This window comes from Suricata suricatta, chromosome X, assembly GCF_006229205.1.
Source record: "Suricata suricatta isolate VVHF042 chromosome X, meerkat_22Aug2017_6uvM2_HiC, whole genome shotgun sequence".
NCBI classification, from domain to species: domain Eukaryota; kingdom Metazoa; phylum Chordata; class Mammalia; order Carnivora; family Herpestidae; genus Suricata; species Suricata suricatta.
The window spans coordinates 46,859,095-46,868,552 of record NC_043717.1 but is presented as its reverse complement, the minus strand read 5'-3'; the positions used below and the strand labels follow the sequence as shown (position 1 = coordinate 46,868,552).

The 9,458-nt window shown below is 36.6% G+C and overlaps 1 protein-coding gene and 1 pseudogene across 1 annotated transcript in view; both read right to left on the bottom strand.

The window, feature by feature from the left end:
* The window catches only part of ZC3H12B (zinc finger CCCH-type containing 12B), a 276,426-nt gene that overhangs the window by 221,320 nt on the left and 45,648 nt on the right, over positions 1 to 9,458 (bottom strand). The gene's annotated exons all lie outside the window — the stretch shown is intronic.
* Positions 399 to 2,949, bottom strand: LOC115284055 (annotated as a pseudogene).

Below are 9,458 nucleotides of genomic sequence, written 5' to 3'. Positions count from 1 at the left end.
CCTTTTATTAATTAATATACTGCATTATTTTCAAATTATTCCTGTTATTCAGACTTAACAACTGTGGACTGCTCTTATTTTTATACAGAATTGTAAGCAATCTTTTAAAAAAATTAGGCCAAGAGTAATTTACTATTAGTATGACCCAATTTCATAAAATACAAACATTTTGTAAATCTTATATTTCAGTTTAATTAAACTAATTATGATTAATCTGTGGAAATACACATAACAAATCTGTCAATCATCCACAAGTAAGTCAAATTGCTATATAGTGGGAAAACTTTACAATTGTATTTTATTCATATTCTTGAAAGATAGCTTTGTTCCTAATAAACATTCCTTCTATCACTTCAGTACACTGTAGGAAAACACATTCTTAATCCAAAAAGAAACAGCTATTTGACTTTTTGTTTTTTTCTTGCTTGAAACTGCTCTGTTTTGTTTTTTACAGATTTAATCAACATTGACAAGGCAGGATCAATGGACCTCTTTTGTGATTCCTTTTGAATTTCACTCTCTTTTTTCTTTATTGCCTGAGTAAGTTCTTGTTCTTTTTGTTCTCTCTGCCGGGCTTTCTCCTCAAGGATTTTTTCCATAGCTTTTGTTTTCTTGAAATTAGGATCTGAAGGATCCAAATTGTACAAGTGGGAAGCATACATTGCCTGAAACCGTGCATCCTTAATATTTACCTCAAAGTCATCCTCTAATAATTCCTTCTTTTTCATCAGCAGTTTTTTCTTCTTTTTGCTTAGATTCTGGTGCTCTACAATCTTATTGCAATTGAAGTGTTTCTTGCTCTCTTTCTCCTCATCCATCATGAGCAGAGCCATTTCAGCCTTTTGTCTTTCTATTTCAGCGTCTTCCACTGGAGACTTGGCATCTTTTGTAGATTTCATTAATTTTTTCTTTTCTTTTATTTTTGTAATTTCTTTGGCAAAGTATGGGTCATTCAAATCAACATCAGAGGGAAGTTCATCTTCACTGGCCTCTTCAGCAAGAGCCTTTTGTTTCTTTTTCAGTCTTTTTTTCTCTTTCTTCTTCTCTAAAAATTGTTCCCAAGGGGTCAGTTTATCTTTCCCTTCCAATTTGTTTTTGACCATCTCTTCTGCACTTTCTTTCAGACCTGGAACCCACTTAGTTTCCATTTCCATATCATTTTCTTTGCCTTTCTTTTCTTTTTCTTGAATAACTTGCAAGAGCTCCTTGTATTTAGCAATTTGCTCTTCATCATCCTTGAGTTTTCTTTGTTTTCCCATCTTCTTCCATGTTGACTTTATCATCACCTTGTAGCTCCTCTTCTATCTCCTCTTCATCTTCACTAGAGGAAGCTAAGTAGGTTGAAAATCCATATCCAAAAGTTCTCCCTTTTTAAACTTCCTATTGAGTGTTGTAATTCTTTCATGATCAGTCTCATCCCAAGTGATCTCCACCGTTGAGGTTCCCATAGCAGCATATGTGAAACATTTTGGTTTATATGCTGTTAAATCCACTTCTGAGGCTACGTCCTTGGGCTCATCATCAAAAGTAATATCACATGGTATAAACCTTAGATCTATGAATGAACAACTACTTTCAAATTCCAGGCCATCACAATCTTCATAAATTTTACCAGCTGTTTCAGGGGAATCACAGTCTACTACTGCATAATAGTACCTGAGTCATTTGAATTGATAATCTCTCAGTTTTTCTCTAGAAGTCCAGTCTTTTTCAGGGGCATCTTCAGGAATACTTAAAAACTATACTGGTCCTTGAACTTGCTCTTCCTTCATCCTCTCCTTTCCAAATTCCGAAGGATATATCTTTACAGAAAATATAACACCTCCTTTAGGTTTAAAAGAACTAAACAAAGCCAGCAAATCTTTTGCCTTTAATCTGTCACAGTACATGTTGCAAACAGCTAATCGATGTGTAATCTCATCAGTCCGAGGAGCATCTTTATCTAATTCTCTCCAAGCATGCTCAAAACCAGAGTCCTCTGGCAGTAAATCGGCCATATCTTCTTCATCTTCGGAACTAGTTTCTATATTTCCTTGACCCCTTGCAAGATCAGGGCCACTGTCACTTTCATCATCATTCTCACTAGCCTCATCTTCATTCTCCTAATCATTTTCATTTCCATCAATATCACCACCACCACCATCATCATCATCATCATCTGAAATTCTACCAATGCCTGTAATTCCATCTTCAGATTCTTCATCACCTATTTCACTAGCACTTTCTGAATCTTCCTCCAGAGCATCATTGTCATACATCTTACCACCTATCAAATTTTCATAACCATCACTGTCTCTTGCCATTAGTAGAACCACTGATAGCACTTCTCTTCTTTTCTTAGAGCACTTGACCTTTGGAGATTTCACAATTTGAGAGATGCCCAAGTCTACTGTGCTTACCTTTCCTTTGGGATGTGAATCTGTGCAATGTTGAATAATGTTTTTTCCGCCTTTTGTACTTTTTTGTGTAAATTCTTCTCTGTCTTAGGACTTGTTTTTGAATCTACCTTCTTAGATTTGTATGACTTTTCCATTTTCTGAATTCTGTCAGAGTTATCCAAGTCATTTTTATCTCCAGAATCCTTCTGATTACTTTTCTTGCTTTCCTTCTTTTTCTCCTCAGCTAGATTTTTTTATTCTATTTTGTTAGTCCGGGTTTTTTCTTCTTCATTTTCTTTTGGTTCAATGCTTTAACATCTTCATCAGACAGATCTGAATCTGAATCTGAAAGGTCATAAAAACTTTTCAAGTCCTCTGTAGTGCTGTGGTTGATGGGACGTCCTCTTTTATCCACAGCATAATTCAACTTGAACTTTTTGCCATGAAACATAGCTCGAAATCTTTTGTCAATTTTGACTTTTCAATCCTTTTCTGGCATTTCCCAAAATCTTGGGTCCTTTGTAACTGTCCTAAACCGCTGGTCACTCATTATTTCTTGTATGAATGCCATTTTTAAACGCTGGACTGGACAAATGCTTGAAGAAATCAAATACTCCTCTGGATCAGTCACAGTGTCTCATGTGCGACCCTGACCCACAATCCTCCATGGGACGCTTGATTCCTATTCTACAACTCCATTGCTACCTTCCCTTCACTCTCTCTCTCTGGAATAATCAAACTATACAGTTTCTTTGGGTAATAGTATGTTCGGATTTTTTCTCCTCACCTACTACCATATTCTCCTCTTTCTTTCTCTTAATTAAGCCATCTAGTCTTTCTGTCTGGTCCATGTTCAATTTCGCTTCCTCCCTACTCCTGTGACTTCTCTCTTTGTATATGCTCTTCCATCAGCACTGCCTCCACCCTGCTCCTAATTTGTAGCTGGGATATCTGGTTTTATGCTTTCAGAATGTCCTTTGTCTTTTGTTGTTTTTGAAGCCCCCCCTTTATTTTCCCTTTTGAATTGCTTGTTTGATTGATTTTTCTGTGTGTTTGCTTGCTTTTGTTCCCTGTGTGTTTGTCTGTCTGTTTTCCTTTTCAGGGCTACCTCAAGAAACAAGCCAAAGTACACATGGTGGAGAGTCCCAAATATCACTATGAATAGGGAAATAAAATAACCAAAGGCACACAAGAGAGACCAAGTGACAACATCAAAAGAACAGCTCCTGAACGGACAAGCCTTAAACAGTCAATGAACCTCCTTTAATATTGCAATACTCACAAATGCAGAGTGTCTAACAAGCTTTTAAATCTGACAGGAGACAAAGAGCTAGCCAAAATGACAAAACGGAAGAACTCCTCCTCTAAAGAAATTCCAGGAAGAAGTCATAGCTACAGAATTGCTCAAAACACATATAACCAACATAATGGAGCAAGAATTTAGAACAATTGTCATAAAAGTAATTGCTGGAGGTGAAAAAAGCATGAAAGACATTAGAGAAACTATTGCTTCAAACACTGTGGACTTTAAAAATAGTTGTGATTAATTAAAAAATGCAATAAATGAGGTGCATAATAAAATGGAGGTGGCCACTCTACGCATTGAAGAGGCAGAGAGAATAGGTGAATTAGAAGACACAATTATAGAAAAAGAGGAAGCTGAGAAAAAGAGAGATAAATTGATCCAGGAGCACAAAGAGAATTTGAGAACTGAGTGATACAATCAAACAGAACAATATCTCTATCATAGGAATTCCTAAAGAAGAAGAAAGAGAGAAAGGTGCTGAAGGGGTACTTGAAAAAATTATACCTGAGATATTCCCCAATCTGGGAAAGGAAACAGACATTAAAATCAAGTAGGCACAGAGAACTCCCCTCAGATGTTACTTGAATCGACCTTCAGTAAGATATATGATAGTGAAATTGGCACAATATAAGGACAGAGAGAGAATTCTGAAAGCAGCTAGAAATAAAAAGGCCCTAACATAAAAAGGAGGCTTATCAGAGTGGTTACAGACCTATCTACTGAAACTTGGCAGGCCAGAAAGGAATGGCAGGATATCTTCAATGTGATGAACAGAAAAAATATGCAGCCAAGAATCCTTTATCCAGCAAGCCTGTCATTCAGAATGGAAGGAGAGATAAAGGTTTTCCCAAATAAACAAAAATTGAAAGAATTCATTGTCACTAAATCAGCCCTTCAAGAAATCCTAAGAGGGACTCTATGAGGGAAATGCTGCAAGGAACACAAAATACCAGAGACAGCACTACCAGCATGAATCCTACAGAGAACACAATGAATCAAAACCCATATTTTTCAATAATAACACTGAATGTAAATGGACCAAATGTTCCAATCAAAAGACATAGGGTAGCAAAATGGATTTAAAAAAAAAGAAGATCCATCTATTTGCTGTCCACAAGAGACTCATTTTAGACCTGAGGACACCTTCAGATTGAAAGTAAGGGGATGGAGAAATATCTATCATGTGACTGGAAGTCAAAAGAAAGTCAGAGTAGCCATACTTATATCAGACAAACTGGATGTTAAAGGTGGTAATAAGAAATGAAGAAGGGCATTATATACTAAATACAGGGTCTCTCCATCAGGAAGAGCTAACAATTATAAACATCTACATACCCAATGTGAGACACTCTAATACATAAAACAGTTAATCACAAACAGAAACAGTCTTCGTGATAAGAATGCACTAATTTTAGGAGATTTTAATACTCCACTTACAGCAATGGATAGATTAACTATACAGAAAATCACTAAGGAAACAATGGACCTGATTGACACATTGGACCAGAAGGATTTGACAGATGTATTTAGAATTCTATATCCTAAGGCTATGGAATTCACTTTTTTCTCGAATACACATTACACTCTCCAAAACAGACCACATACTGTGTCATAAAGCAGCTCTCAATAAATATGAAAGAATTGAGATCAAAGCATGCACAATTTCAGATCACAATGCTATGAAACTTGAAATCAATCACAGGAAAACGTCTGGAAAACCTCCAAAAACATAGAGATTAAAGACCACCCTACTAAAGAACAATTGGGCCAGTCAGACAATTAGAGAAGCAATTAAAACATATATGGAAACAAATAAAAATGAAAATACAACAATCCAAACTCTTTGGAATCCAGCAAAGGCAGTCCGAAGAGGAAAGTATATTCCAATTCAGGCCTATTTCCACAAACTAGAAAAAGCGCAAGTACAAAAATCTAACAGTGCACCCTAAGGAACTAGAAGGGGAGCAGCAAGAGCACCCAAAACCAGTAGAAGAAGAGAAATAATAAAGATCAGGGCAGAAATAAACAATATGGAATAAAAAAAAAACTAGTTGAACAGATCAATGAAACCAAGAGTTGATTTTTTAAAAAAATAAACAAAATTGATAAACCTATAGCCAGGCTTCTCAAAAAGAAAAGAGAGAGCACCCAAATAGACAAAATTGTGAATGAAAATGGATCTAATATAACCAATCCTTCAGAAATATAAGCAATTATCAGGGAATAATATGAAAAATTATATGCCAACAAACTGGACAATCTAGAAGAAATGGAAAAATTCCTAAATGCACATGCACTACCAAAATTCAAGTGGGAAGAGATAGAAAATCTGAACAGACCCATAACCAGTGGAGAAATCGAATCTGTTATCAAAAATCTCCCAATGAATAAGAGCCCTGGGATAGATGGCTTCCCTGGGGAATTATACCAGACATTCAAAGCAGAGTAAATACCCATTCTTCTCATGCTATTCCAAAGAATAGAAATAGAAGGAAAACTTCTGGACTCATTCTATGAAGCCATCATCACTTTATTTCCCAAACCAGAAAGAGACTCAGCAAAAAAAGAGAATTACAGGACAATATTCTTGATGTACACAAATGCAAAAATCCTCATGATACTAGCACACGGATTTGAACAGCATATAAAAAAATTATCCACCTTGATCAAGTAGGATTCCTTCCTGGGTTACAGGGCTGGTTCAATATTCACAAACAATCAATGTGATACATCACATTAACAAAAGAAAAGATAAAAACCATATGATCCTGTCGCTAGATGCAGAAAAAAACACTTCACAAAATACAGCATCCTTTCTTTAAAAAAAAAACCCTCAAGAAAGTCAGGATAGAAGGAACTTACTTACACATCATGAAAGCCATTTATGAAAAGCTCACAGCTAATATCCTCCTCATTGGGGAAAAACTGAGGCTTTCCCCCTGAGATCAGGAACACGACAGAGGTGTCCACTCTCACCACTGTTGTTTACATAACCCTCCATCTTTGCACTCCTTGTCCATAAATACAGTGTGCCCCAACCCTCAACTTACTCACCTATAGCTTGCTACAGTGTACATTTCTCAAATTGCAAACCCTGTGCTATTCCTTAGCTCATTTTCTTGTAATCTAAACTTGTCTCAGTTTACATGTTTATTTACATTGATATTTCTTGGGTGTCAGAAACAAGATCAGAAGGATAAGACCCCTGGAATGATGACAACCCTTGTACTGAGTGAGATAATTGCAGTGAGCTCCTTGTGCTCAAGGCCTATGTGAGTGGCCTTCTGTTTCTGCCTTGGTGAGATTCCTCTCAGATTTTGAGCTCTCTTCTTTTCGTCAAGCTCTCTAACTTTATTCAAGATTTAGATAAGGACAGATTGCCTTTCTGGTGAGTAGTCTTTTGGTTTCTGAATTAGAATGCATTTGGTTGCTGAATTAGAATGCACTTAGCTTCTGAATTAGAATGTGCTTGGTTTTCGAGTTAGAATGGCTTAATTTAGATTTAAACTTGTGTATTTTTCCTGACAGCAAACCTAAATGTAAAATCGGTGGGCATGGGTTGGGCACCTAAATACTGTTGAGTATTCACCATCTTTACATGAGACAACTGTATCTGAAGCACAAAACTCTCATATAAGAATAAGATGGTCACAGATGAGCAAATTTCACAATAGACTGCTTGCCAACCACAACCACAAGAAATTCCATGCAATGAGGGACATCTGGTCACATGTTGGACAAATAGGGCAAAGACTATCCACCAGGAAAAAGAAGTATCCCATGAAAATCACACTATCAAACAAAACCCAAGTTCAAACCCTAAGAATACCTCTTATGCTATTATTTTTTTTCTTTCCTTTCAGAAAAACTTTAAAAATTGGGTCCTAGTCATCTAAAAGCTCTAAGGATGATCCCCCCCTTTTAGAAACTACACTGCCTCTATGTTTAAAAAAAATTATGATCTCTTCTCAGATGCAAAAACCAATCTTACCAAAGACAACCTAGAATTACAATAGCCATTATAAGGAATGTTATAATTAGATGAGATTACTAAGAATTGTTAAGTCAAGGGGTGCCTGGTAGCTCAGTCGGCTGAGTGTCCAACTTCAGCTCAGGTCATGATCTCATAGTTCGTGGGTTCAAGGCCCATGTCAGGCTCTGCACCAACAGCTCAGAGCCTGGAGCCTGCTTTGGATCCTGTGGTTCCCTATTTCCCTTCCCTGCTCATGCTCTGTCTCTCAAAAATAAATAAATGTCAAAAAAGTTAAAAGAATTGTTAAGACAAATAAACTGAATGGAATATCTATTTTAATTGACATGCATAAGCCTCCAAAAGCCTTCAACACTCCCAAATAGTTTCATTGAAAGATTCACTGCAACAGGCTAATGAAGAATTGAAGATTCAAGAGGTAACCAAAACAAAAATTGTAAGACTGATGTAACTCCTTCTGTTCCCCTCTATCCTCCTTTGAGTACTGATTCTACTAATCCTTTGTCGGAATTGCCCTTCCACTCTGAAAAGATGCCTTTTTTTTAAATAAACATAAGTCTTTCAATTTAATGGCCTTATAGACTCCCCCATATGTATCTTCAAAGGAGGGCCCCATATAGTCCCATCCCATCCACAGTTGATAGGACTATGAGGTATTTTCCATAACTTCTACCAGTTATTTCCTTAAACAGCAAAGGGGGAAACTAAAATTAAAATTAATGTGAAACCTTGCCAGATTCTGGTAGATACCAGAGCAATACTCCCTACTTTAATCCTTACTTGCTACAGGGCCTAAAGATGGAATCCTGGGGAAAGGATGAGAAGTCAGCAAAGGTTCTGAGAATTCTTACCAAAGTGAGCTGTCCCAATTTGCCAAATGAAAGGCCCAGTCGAGAAAGAAAGATAAAATTTCATATAATCCCTTTTTTTTTAACAAATCCAGAGAAACTGGCTATTGCATCTTTCTCTCCAAGTGACAACTGGTGTGTGCTAAGAACGTGGCTTGCCAACCATCAGGTTGGGAGCCCAAAATATGGTTGCATAGAAATGACAGGTGCATCCAATGTTTGGCTTGATATGTCTGGACAGAGAAAGTGGAACTCCATTGTAGCTATTACTACCAATTATTGGAAGCCCTCAGGGGAACGAAGTGTTTCTTTTAGTAATCTTGGTAAGTCTTGGGAGGTTGGTATCCTTTGCACTGCTGTTGGGGAAGTCTCTTGCCTCCACTGGATCCTACAGTACCACCAGGAATACTTACAATTTGTCTGGCTAAAACATGACAAGATATTTTTGGAAGGATTGTTTTAAGTAGCACTCTGGTCAGAAGTTAACCAAATCCAGAGACTAATAGGAACATTTTTAGGCTCTCTCACCTAAGCCAAACAAAAAACAAAAATAAACGAGCAAAGAAAACTATGTACCCAGAAGAAAGGGAAACTAATCTTTTGTGAAAGGATTTACTAAAACATTTCAAAGACAAAGCTCTAAATCTACAACATAGGAATATTTTATTTTTCTATTTGTTGAATATGTTCCTCCAGATCTAAAGAACAAACTGAAAATAATATAGTCGAGTGAATGGATAAATCTAAGATGTCATTCAAATTGCAACTCAATTCCTTGAGGAATTAAAAACAACTGTACTTTGCAATCCAAGTATTTATAAGAACAGAAATGAAACTCTCAAAGCACTTCAAAGCCCACCTGTCTTTTATCAGCAATCCTCAAACCCCTTTTTCATCTCCAATGGCTTACAGATATAGTGATATATCTGGATTTA